Genomic DNA, 12410 nt, shown 5'->3' on the forward strand with positions numbered 1-12410 from the left:
TTTTGAGACGGAGTTTCGCTCTTGTTACCCAGGCTGGAGTGCAATGGCGCGATCTCGGCTCACCGCAACCTCTGCCTCCTGGGTTCAAGCAATTCTCCTGCCTCAGGCTCCCGAGTAGCTGGGACTACAGGCGTGTGCCACCATGCCCAGATAATTTTTGTATTTTTAGTAGAGACGGGGTTTCACCATGTTGACCGGGATGGTCTCGATCTCTTGACCTCATGATCCACCCGCCTCAGCCTCCCAAAGTGCTGAGTTTACAAGCGTGAGCCACCGCGCCCGGCCAAGTCTCAGTCTTTTAGCAAGCCTCTGCCCCTGAACTGTGAGTTTCACAAGTGCTTCTCAGTTTTTCTCCCCTGTTTAGAGGGAACAGAATATCAAGAATGGACTGGAGTTGAGTGTTTTCTTTCCCCAGGTCAGTTAGGCTCTGATATAGCCCCAACAGGTTAGGCATTGGTCAAATAGTTTCTGCTGAGGGCAGACCGTATTAAGAATAGAATGCTCTTAGGCTAAGATGGCACATGCCTGTAATCCCAGCATTTTGGGAGGCTGAGGTGGGCAGATCACTTGAGGTCAGGCATTTGAGACCAGACTGGCCAAAATGGCGAAACCGCGTCTCTACTAAAAATACATAAATTAGCTGGGTGTGGTGGCATGTACCTGTAATCCTAGCTACTCAAGAGGCTAAGGTGGGAGGATCACTTGAACCCAGGAGGTGAAGGTTGCAATGAGCTGAGATCTTGCCACTGCACTCCAGCCTGCGCAATATAGCGAGACCCAGTCTCCAAAAAAAAGAATAGACTGTTCCGGCTTATTTCAACATAGTTCCTTTTCTCCTCTCCCTGCCAGAAGAATGAGGTGATTTCCCCCTTGATCCTGTGAGATCTAGGTCAAGCTTCCTACAAAAGTGTGGGAGTTCCCTTGAAGTTTTTAACTCTCAGAGTTGTCCACACTAAGCCACTAGCAATTTGTCAATTATAGTTTAAGCTTTTCTGCCCGACCTCTGGTTCCCACAGAGGTTTCTGCTTGTGAGTTTCTGCTCAGGTAATTTGTGACTCTTTTTGTATTCACCTGTTTGTCTTTTCAAATTTGGGTCAGTGGTTTGTGCTGTGACTTTTTTTTTTGGAAGACAGGATCTCATTCTGTTGTTCAGGCTGGAGTGCAGTGGCATGATCTGGGCTCAAGCAATCTTTCCACCTCAGTCCCCAAGTAGCTGGGATTATAGGCATGCGCTACCGCACTCAGCTAATTTTTGTAGTGATTGGGTTTCACAAAGTGGCCCAGGCTGGTCTTGAACTCCTGAGCCCAAGCAGTCTGACTACCTTGGCCTCCCAAAGTGTTGGGACTACAAGGGTAAGCCACCACACCTCGCCTTATTATTATTATTATTATTAAAGAGATGGGATCTCACTCTGTTGCCGAGTCTGGAGTGCAGTGATAGCTCACTATACCCTTGAACTCCTGGACTGAAGCGATCCTTCTCCCTCAGTCTCCTGAGTAGCTAGGTCTACAGGTGTGTACCACCATGCCTGCCTAATTAAAAACATTTTTTAAAATAGAGACTGGGTCTTGCTATGTTGTCCAGGCTATTCTCAAACTCCTGGCCTCAAGCAGTCTTCCTACCCTAGCCTCCTAAAGCACTGGGTTACATGTGTGAACCCCTATGCCTGGCTACCTCACTTCTTTTATGTATCTAAGAAGAGTTGTTGATATTTCAGTTTTTTAAATTTCTCGTTAGGACAGAATAGTGACTTCCAACCTTCTTAAGTGCTGAACTAGAAACTGGTAGTCTATGTCTACTCTTGTTATTACTTTTGGTTCACATAATTTATGGTATACAAATTATATCTCCCTGTTAGTCTGCCACCTAGAATGGTCTGAAACATAAGACCCATCCCTCTCTCCATGAATTTATCTCTTGTTTATTATCTACTTGTGGATCATAGAATATCTGAGTTTAGTGTCTGTTCTTTGAAAGTATAGGTGTCCTATTTAAGTTGAAACTATGATTTTGATGCTGTTTGCCTCAATTTATATCGTACTATTGGGATATATTTGTTAAGATTCTTGTTGCAGCTTAAGGCAATCCACTGGAGTCAAGTTAGGAAAAAAGAAGAGTTATAAGGATATGACAATATCTCACAGAATCCAAAGTCAGCTATTGTAGCTGTGTCTCTCAGGCACAGCATAGAAGGGTCTTTAATTCATTCAGCTTAGGTCAGGAGTTCACACCAGGCTTAATAAACTGGTTAGGTGGGTAGGTTTTCCATGAACATGGCATTTTATTTCGTGATGAAAGTGCATGTGTGTGTATGGGGTTGTGGTAGACAATTCTATAATTTTGTTGGCAAAGATAATCCAAGAGATGTCTGCTGTCTCAAAATTAGAGATAAAGACTTGGGCTAATATGGTATTAATTCATGTTTAAGTCATGGACAAACAATCTATATACTACTTTAGGTTCTCTAGAGAAACCGAACCAGAAGGAGATAGACATTTTTCTTTTCTTCCCTTTTCTTTTTTTTCAGACAGTCTTGACGTGTCACCCAGGCTGGTGTACAGTGGCGCCATCTTAGGTCACTGCAACCTCCACCTCCCGGGTTCAAGCAATTTTCATGCCTTAGCCTCCCAAGTAGCTGGAACTACAGGTGCCTGCCACCATACCTGGCAAATTTTTGTAATTTTAGCAGAGGCGGGATTTCGCCATATTGGCTAGGCTCTTCTTAAACTCCTGACTGCAGGTGATCTGCCTGCGTTGGCCTCCCAAAGTGTTGGGATTACAGGTGTGAGCCACCACGCACGATCCAGAGATAGAGGTTTTTAGCTTGTAGGCAGCAAATCATGAGATGTCTCAGCCTCCATAATTTTGTGAGTCTGTTTCATATAATCTCATTATATATGTGTGTATACACACAGAGAGTATTACATGTATGTATGTAGGTATGTATTTATATCACGGGGAGGGCAATCCGGTTTACTCAGTTCCGTTCAAATGCTAATCTCTTCCAGAAACATTCTCCCAGACACACCCAGAAATAGTATTTAACCAAATGTCTAGGCATTCCTTGTCCCAGTCAAGTTGACATGTAAAATTAACCATCACAGGAATGTTGTATATTTCAGTAGTTTCTGTCCCTGTGTCATGTATATATAAATTTATGTAACCATGAGTCTGATTACTCTAGACATGAGAATTAAACATGCTCTTCCTTTTAGTCCCAATTGCAAATCAGTTGCTGTTCTAGAGATTTCAGTGACTATGTATATTTGATACATCCGTTATCACATTTTCCAATATTTGTTAAACTACTGTGCTTTTTGTTTAGTGTATACTAGATGAAAACAATCACCTTGTTCTTTATAGCCGTTGACTGGGAATTTGATGTTTGTGAAGGATGCCAGATTGATATCCTGGAAACTGAAGCCCTGTGTGAATGTGGGGAAGCAACAATGTCAGCTTCCCAGGTTCTATTCTCTTAATGTATTTTGCTCTTGATCTGCAGGAATAAAGCTCTTTTCAGAGCTTATTTCATTTCTTCTTTTCTGCCACTGTGAGTAAGGGTGTTCATATTCAAAGGGTGTCTTTTTAGGATCAGATTTACTTAGCCTCTTCAGAAAGTTGAACATCAGGTTACTTTTTGTTCCTATTTTTCTGTTTCATTGTTCAGACTTGAGTTGATCGCTTAAAACCAGTAACCCTAGTGGATTATTAATTGTATAAACAAACTAGTCCGCCGGTTGGTTTCATGGTTCAAATTGCATCTTTGCCTTTCTGTTCTAATTCTTTCACACAAATTGCTTTTTGATGAATACTAATAGCTGTCATTTATTGAGCACTTACATATCAGGTCTGTGCAAGACACTTATATAAACACCTTCATCATCATTAAAAATATCTTGTGAAGTATAGTTATCATATAAAGTGTAAAGAATCTGAGATTCAGAGAGATTATATTGCTCAAAGTAGCAACAGCTATTAAATAATACAGCATAGGCCGGTGTGGTGGTTCATGCCTATAATCTCAGCACTTTGGCAGGAAGATGGCTTGATCCCAGGAGTTCCAGCCCAGCCTGGGCAACATAGTAAAAACCCATCTCTATTAAAAAAATAATAATAAAATAAATACATAATAGAACATGAATTCAAACCTGGATCTGCCAGAGTTTTGCACGAGTGTTCCTTCCACCAAACTCCACTGACTCTTCATAAAAGATGTTCATTTGGATTAAATATCAAGCCAGGTATATTACATATTGCTAATGATTGATTTAAAATTCCAGACTCAGTTTTGCCAGATATTCCATTGCTGTAGTCACACTCTTGAATCATACTTTTTCTTTAAAGGTAAATCATCGAACTAATAGGAACTTTCTGAAAAGTTGTAATTGTGAATAGAGAGCACAAAACCTTGAGAAAACATGGTTTAAGCCTGAATTGTTCTTTAGTATATGTTGGCATTAATAAACTTTGAAATAGTAAGTACATTGAAATTTTACTGGTCCTAGTACAGCTCTTGGGATCCTTTGTATGGGACCATTTCCTAGGTGGAGGGTTCTTTCAAAATAAATCCTTCAGTTATTTTAATTTGATTCACAAGTAGTGGACACATACTCTGTATTATATGTGGTATCATACACCAGGGATACAATGACAAAAAGAAGCAATCTCTATCCTGAGCAACCTTAATAGCCTGGAAGACAGTGTTTTTTTTTTTTAATTTTTTTTTTTTGTTGTTGTTGTTGTTGTTTGTGCCTGTGCAGAAGACAGAGAGAGACAGATAATTTTTAAAAAATCATGGATCAGTTGATAAGTGCTCTGATAAGGGGTAAAACATACACAAGAATGAAGGGCCGCCTATCTCAGACCTGGGTCATAAGGACTTAATGGAAGAAGTTGTGTCTTGGATAGGATGAGGAGGACAGGTAAGAATCAACTGACAATGGCAGGGGCAAAGTTTGGAGAGTGTTCAAGGCCTCAATAATAATATGGATAAAGACTTGTGTTTTTTTTTTTTTTTTATTGTTTTTTAAGATATCCATATGTCATAAAATTCACTTTTAAAGCATACATTCAGTGGTCTTCAGTATATTCACAGAGTTGTGTAACCATCACCATTTATAATTTCAGAACATTTTCATCACCCCAGAAATTCCCTACCCATTAGCAGTCACAAGCCATTTCCTCCTCTCCCTAGCCCCTGACAACACTAATCTGTTTTCTATCTCTCTGGATGTGCCTATTCTGGATATTTCATATTAATAGAGCCATACAGTATGTGGTTGTGACTGGCTTCCTTCACTTAGCATAATATTTTCAAGGTCCATTCATGTTGTAGCATGTATTGGTATAAAGGTGTGTTTTCGGAAATAGAGATAGGCAAGATTGAGAATTGAGGGTTCATGTTGATCAATATGACTACTGCATAGAGTAAGAATTTGAGAACAGAGAGTAAGATGTCATACTAGAGAAATAAGCAGAAACCAAACAGAACAGAACAAGTCTGCTATGTTATGGAGGTATGGACTTTATCCTAAGGGCAATAGGATGACGTTATTATGTGTTAAGTATGGAAATGATACAGTCAGATTTGGGTTTTGTATTTGTGTGGAGAATAGATGGATACAAAACAGCAGGCAGGGAGACTAGTTAGGATTCTTGCAAAAATCTGAGCAACAGAAAGATGGAGGCGTTATGGGATATGGCAGTGGGAATGGAGAGAAGTGGATGGATTTGAAAGATTTAAGAGTTAAGATTGACAACACTTAATGTTAGATTGAATGTAGAGTTGGGAGAAGGAGAGGATAGTATCTAGAATGGTACTTAAGTTTCTGAGTTCATGAGACAAGTGGATGATAATGCACAGTATACTCATTAAGGAGCTGGCTGCTAGGTAAGTTCCTGGGATGCCAATATATAAGTACTAAAATGGCACTGGAACATTAATGTGATAAAAAATGCATTTACTGGAACTCTTATTAGTAGTGTATGTGGGTTGGGGGACAACTTTGATAAGCTACTGTAGAAGGAGTAAGACCCCTCTCTCATCTGGCTTTTTGCTTGAATAACATTAGTTATGTCGTAAACTGTACCGTAAGAGACCCAAAGCTTGTTTTGAGTGACTACCATCAGTGGGTTTTCTTTCTTTTTTTTTTTTTTTTCTGTCCCTATTAAGGTTTTTACCATTTTCTTTAAAATGTTTATATGAGATTGGTTTGAAGACTGTCAGATTACTAACCTGTGTTCCATCTGAATTACACCAAAAGGTAGTGGCTTAAAATAACAATTTAATTATCTCTCATGGTTCTGGGGATTGACTGGGCTTAGTTAGGTGGTTCTCTCTCTCTCTCTCTCTTTTTGGAGACAGAGTCTCACTGTGTTGCCCAGGCTGGAGTGCGGTGTTGTGATCTTGGTTCACTGCAACCTCCACCTTCCGGGATCAAGCGATTCTCATGCCTCAGCCTCCTGAGTAGCCAGGACTACAGGTGCCTGCCACCACACTTGGCTGATTTTGTATTTTTAGCAGAGACGGGTTTTTACTATGTTGGCCAGGCTGTTCCCGAATTTCTGATCTCAGGTGATCTGCCCGCCTCTGCCTCCCAAAGCGCTGGGATTACAGGCTTGAGCCACCGCCCCGGGCCAGGTGGTTCTCTCTTAGGGTTTTCATACAATTGTAGTCAGGCAATGGCTGGGCTAGAGTCATCTTGAGGCTTGCTCATTCACATCTGTAGAGATTCATGGACCAGATCACTGAAATGTGGACTCTTCATGTGGCTTCTCTGGCATGGTAACGGGGTTCCAAGAGTGAGAGTCCCAAAAGGACCAGGCAGAACTATATTACCTTTTATAACCTGGCCTTGGAAATTACATCGTTTCCCCTTTGTTATGTTCCATTAGGTGAGGTAGTTGTGAATGTCTGCCCAGGTTTAGAGGAAGGAGACATAGATTTCACCACTCAGTTAAAATCTCCCATCCCACACTATCTTCTTAATGTGACTGTGACACCTGAGTCACAGGTGCTATGTCACAATCACATTAAGAAGATTATGTGGGATGAGAGATATGGTAGCAACCATTTAAAAAAATAAAGTCTGCTGCACCTACCTGAGAACGCTGCTCAGACCTAAGATTGGGAACCGAAAGAGAGAACTTGGAAGATTGAATGTGATTTTGTACCTGCTGAGTTTGAACACTTTGTCAGACTTCCTGGAAGAAATGTTGAGACGTTTTGGGTCAGACGCTGTGGCTCCCGCCTGTAATCCCAACCCTTTGGGAGGCTGAGGTGGGCGGATCACGAGGTCAAGAGGTTGAGACCAACCTGGCCAACATGGTGAACCCTGTCTCTACTAAAATACAAAAATTAGCTGGGTGTGGTGGCGGACGCCTGTAGTCCCAGCTACTCAGGAGGCTGAGGCAGGAGAATTGCTTGAACCCGGGAGGCAGAGGTTGCAGTGAGCCGAGATTTTGCCACTGCACCCCAGCCCGGTGACAGAGCAAGACTCTGTTTCAAAAAGAAAAAAAAAAAAGTTTTGTTACTAGGCTAGCTACTCGCAGCCTCAGGAGGCTGAGGCTGGAGGATCACTTGAACCTAGGAGTTTGAGTCTAGCTTTGTCAACATTGCAAGACCCCATCTCTAAGAAATAAAATAAAATTTAAAAGTTTGATTACTAGTCAGATACTGAATTTGTTTGTAGAGAACAGTATTAATCACAGCCAAGATAGGAAACATCTTTAACTGAGAATATTTTCTAATATAACCTCTTTTCTTTTTTAAAATCTATGGCCAGGATTTTGGAAATTTTCACCCTCTAAATTCTGCTGTTGTAAACATGTTCATATCAGAGATTCCTATGAATTTCTTGCATTTTATATTTTAAACATCATCTTTATAGCTGTCACCTTTTCTTATAGGTTTATATACAAAATAAAATCTTTGTTTCTTAATTTTACGTGATTGTTCCTTAACGTTCCTTTGTATTGCAGTTAAAATTTTAGTCTTCCATTATACATCCCAGGGAGACAATCTTTAAAAATCCTTATCTCTTTCATTCCCTTTGTTTTTCAGTTTTTATATTTCAAAGTAAAAAATTTATTTTTATTTATTTATTTTTTTGACACAGGTTCTGTCTGACTCTGTTGCCCAGGCTGGAGTGCAGTAGCATGATCACAGCTCACTGCAGCCTCCACCTTCCAGGCTCAAGCCATCCTCCAGTCTTAGCCTCCCAAGTAGCTGGGACTACAGGCACACATTACTACGCCTGGCTAATTTTTTTTAGATGGAGTCTCACTCTGTCACCCAGGCTTGAGTACAGTGGTGCGATCTTGGCTCACTGCAACCTCCACTTCCTGAGTTCCAGCAATTCTCCTGCCTTAGCCTCCCTAGTAGCTGGGAGCATAGGCGTGTGCCACCACGCCCGGCTAATTTTTTTATTTTTAGTAAAGATAGGGTTTTACCATGTTGGCCAGGCTAGTTTTGAACTCCTGACCTCAGGTGATCCACCTGCCTTGGCCTCCCAAAGTTCTAGGATTATAGGTGTGAGCCACTGTGCCTGGCCAGATTTATGATTTTTTTAGAAAGCTATTTCAGTAAGATTATGAAGGATATATTTTATAGATAAATGAAGGCAATATCACTAGTTTGGTAACTACATTGAACCACTCTAGGTGAGAACTGATGAGGGCCTAAGCTAAGGGAGTTGTAGAAATGGGATGAGGGTGATGAAATTAGGAACTTCTTTGGAATCCTTGCCGTGGTAGTGTGTTATATGCTATACCTAATTAAATGATTAAATCATTCTACTTATTTTGAATACTGCTGTGTGAAAAGAATTATGCTGGGGCCTTGGAATAAAAGGATAAATAAAAAGTGTCTCCCATCTTGGGTTGAATTTATGGTTTATTGCAGTCATTTTGTAAAGAGAGAAGTTATATATAATGTGAAATATAAACATATAGGAACACAGAGAACTATGTGATTACTAATTTCACATTGGAAGGTAAAATATTTGAATGGAATATTGGAGGAGTTCTGTGAAATTCCTTGTTTTCTTCTTGTGTATCTTGAACCATATTTAAGATATTTTATACTCTTGTTTTATGTTGTATACCTGTCCATCTATCCATTTACTAAACTTCTTTTGTTCCTTCCAAAAAATGATTTGGTGTCAAAAGGTGATGAAGAAGTAATTACTGTAAATTGCTTATTCTGGGTAAAAAGTACTTGTCTCTTTATCTAAGAAGCATGTTCTCCATGGGAGATGATAGAATTCTCCTTTTCACTACCTATTGCTTTCTGTTTCTCTCTCCATCTCCCTTTCCCTCTCTTTATTTTTTCTGGACTATTTCTTAATTTATTTTGTAGGGCATTAGCAACTTTTAAGTTTACTTTTAAGAATGAATGCAATAATTTTACTTTATTATATGTCACTTTTCAAAAGTAAGAATGGAGACTTATAATTAAATGACTTATAATTGAAAGACTTATGATGGAGACTTACAATTAAACAGGATGGATTGACCCTTCTCCACACACACCATTTATTTTCTTTTTTTCTTGAAACCCTCATAAAATGGTAAGAAGTAACAACAGAAGAGGAGATAACAGTGAATGAAATATTTCAGTAAATGGAAAGAGTGAAAATGAAGGTCTTCAAATTGAAGGCACAATAAGCTTCTTGCCTGCAGAGGGAGATATGTTGAGAAGCCCCACAGAACCTTAGAGAGATTTGTAATGTAGAGACTCCAAGGATCTATAAGGGCTTAGGTGAGGTGTGGTACTGAAAACAGGTTGGCTGGAATATGATACAAGGAATGATTAATTTTGCATATGTTCTGTTGAATCCTATGTAGCCAAGTAACTTTCCCCTTCATCCTGCAGAGGTCTAGAGATTTATTTTCTGGAAGAATTGAATGGCGGATGCTTTGAATTGAAGGATACCAGGCATATCAGGAGGGGATGAGGGGCAGGTTGAAAGCAGATTGAGGAAAAGGTAATATAAAGTTGTAAATATGGCCGGGTGCAGTGGCTCACACCTGTAACCCCAGCACTTTGGGAAGCTGAGGCAGGCAGATCACCTGAGGTCAAGAATTCGAGACCAACCTGGGCAACATGGTGAAACCAGTCTCTAATAAAAATACAAAAATTAGCCGGGCGTGGTGGCACATGCCTGTAGTCCCAGCTGCTCAGGAGGCTGAGTCAGGAGAACCACTTGGACCTGGGAGGTAGAGGTTGCAGTGAGCTAAGATTGTGCCACCGCACTCTAGCCTGGGTGACTGAGTGAGACTCCATCTAAAATAAAATAAAATTAAAATTATAAATGTAAAGTTGAGACTAGCCACTAGTGGTCTTGTGTAATTTTCCTCCAGCCAGATATCAGCTACTTAGGGGAATGTATGTAGTAGGTGGATGGTTGGATTTAGCCAGAGTTAAGTCTTTGTCAGCTGAGACTGGAATGTAATTCCAGTAGAAAAACCTATAATATTATTTGTATTAGTCAGGGTTCTGCAAAGAAACAGAACCAATAATATATAGAGGGGTGTGTGTGCGTGTGTGTGTGTGTGTGTGTGTGTGTGTGTTTAAATTTATTATGAGGAATTCCCTCATGCATTTATGGAGGCTGAGAAGTTTCACAATCTGCTCTCTACAAGCTGGAGACCCAGGAAAGCTGGTAGTGTCATTCAGAGACTAGAGGGCCAATGGTGTAAGTCCCATTCTGAGGGCAAAAGATTGATATCCCAGCTCAACCAATCAGACAGAGAGAATTCCCTCTTCCTCAGCCTTATTTTTTTCATGCCCTTGATGGGTTGGATCATGTCTGGTCACAGTGGGGAGGGCATTCTGTTTTATTCAGTCCACACATTGAAATGCTCATCTTATCCAGAAATACCCTCACAGATAACCCAGAAATAGTGTTTGAGTACCCCATGCGTCAGTCAAGTTGATACATAAAATTACCTGTTGTATTGTTGGACTTGCCTCACATACTGAAAAACTATATGATTTGACCTTGCAGCTATAGAGTTAATTTTATTTGTGTAAAAAAATCTTTAGGCCGGGTGCAATGGCTCACAACTGTAATCCCAGCACTCTGGGAGGCTGAGGTGGGCAGATTACCTGAGGTTGGGAGTTTGAGATAAGCCTGACCAACATGGAGAAACCCCATCTCCACTAAAAATACAAAATTAGCCAGGTGTCGGGGCCCATGCCTGTAATCCCAGCTACTCAGTTTGCTGAGGCAGGAGAATTGCTTGAACCAGGAGGTGGACATTGCGGTGAGCCGAGATGGCGCCATTGCACTCCAGCTTGGGCAGCAAGAGCAAAACTCCATCTCAAAAAAAAAAAAAAAATCTTTAATTAGCTAGGTATTAGAGGGGTAGTTACTTTCATTCTCACTTTGACCTTGGGGTGTGTGTGTGTGTGTGTGTGTGTGTGTGTGTGTGTGTGTGTAAATATATATTTATATATATATATATTTTTTTTTTTTAAGGGGCTTTCTGGCAAAAACCGGAAAGCCTGCTAGACAAATTCTAAAAGAGCTGTAACACTCGACCTTGGTTTATATTTTTATACTTTCATTCCTCTTGTTGAAAATGCACACTTTGAATGAAGAGACCCCTCCCCAAACAGGCTTTGTGTGAGCAACATGTTTGTTTATTCACCTGGGTGGAGGTGGGCCAAGGCCGAAAAGGGCATTAGCAAAGGGCAGTGGGTTAGGAGTTGGCAGGGGAAAGTCACAGAGTAAGATCAGTTACAGTGGTGGCGTAGGGGCAAGGAGTATGCATTACCCATAAGTTCAGTTACAATGGCAGGTGGAATAAGAGTATTATCATAATAACAGTTAAGATGGCAGGGTGGGGTGAGGGGCTTGTCCCGGCTGATGGGTGGGAGACAATCAGCAGAGGCAAGCAGGACTTCAAACTTTCAGGCTCCAGGCTTGCATATGAAGACCTGACACTTCTGATATGACTTAGTCCTTTATTTAATATATATAAATCTGTTTCTTAGTGTCAGTAGCTTTTCTCATTTAGAGTATATCATATAGCATGTGCATATTTTTCTAGTTCTCAAGACAGGGAAATCTTTTACCAGTGATTTTCATGCTTCTTTATTGGGTCTTGGAAACTTGAATTTTAGGTCTTTTTCTTATTCTCTTATTTTTTAAGTAAGCACATCATTTTCACATCTGATAATAGAATGTTTGTAATGTCAGGAAATTTTTCTTGGTGCCTCAGTTTATCTTTAAAGTGGTGTTTATTAAATTATCTCTAAGATACTTACCTGTTCTGAAAATACTATATGTTAGATATTTTATACTGATATATAATATTCACAGTCTTAGTTTTATTTTGATTAGCTTCCACTAGCCTTCTTGTTCAAGGCTAAATTAGGCCCTTAGAGAATTTTTTTTTTTTT

The 12410-nt window shown here is 40.2% G+C and overlaps 1 protein-coding gene and 1 non-coding gene across 2 annotated transcripts in view; one reads left to right on the forward strand and one right to left on the reverse strand.

The window, feature by feature from the left end:
• ZFYVE9 (zinc finger FYVE-type containing 9) overlaps positions 1-12410 on the forward strand; it is a 217410-nt gene that overhangs the window by 67237 nt on the left and 137763 nt on the right. The window lies entirely within an intron of this gene.
• Positions 11483-11544, reverse strand: LOC119474141. The gene has a single exon (XR_005203432.1). It is a non-coding gene; the product is annotated as a U7 small nuclear RNA (small nuclear RNA).

The sequence above is a fragment of the Cebus imitator genome, unplaced genomic scaffold (genome assembly GCF_001604975.1).
Source record: "Cebus imitator isolate Cc_AM_T3 unplaced genomic scaffold, Cebus_imitator-1.0 Scaffold214, whole genome shotgun sequence".
Classification (NCBI taxonomy): domain Eukaryota; kingdom Metazoa; phylum Chordata; class Mammalia; order Primates; family Cebidae; genus Cebus; species Cebus imitator.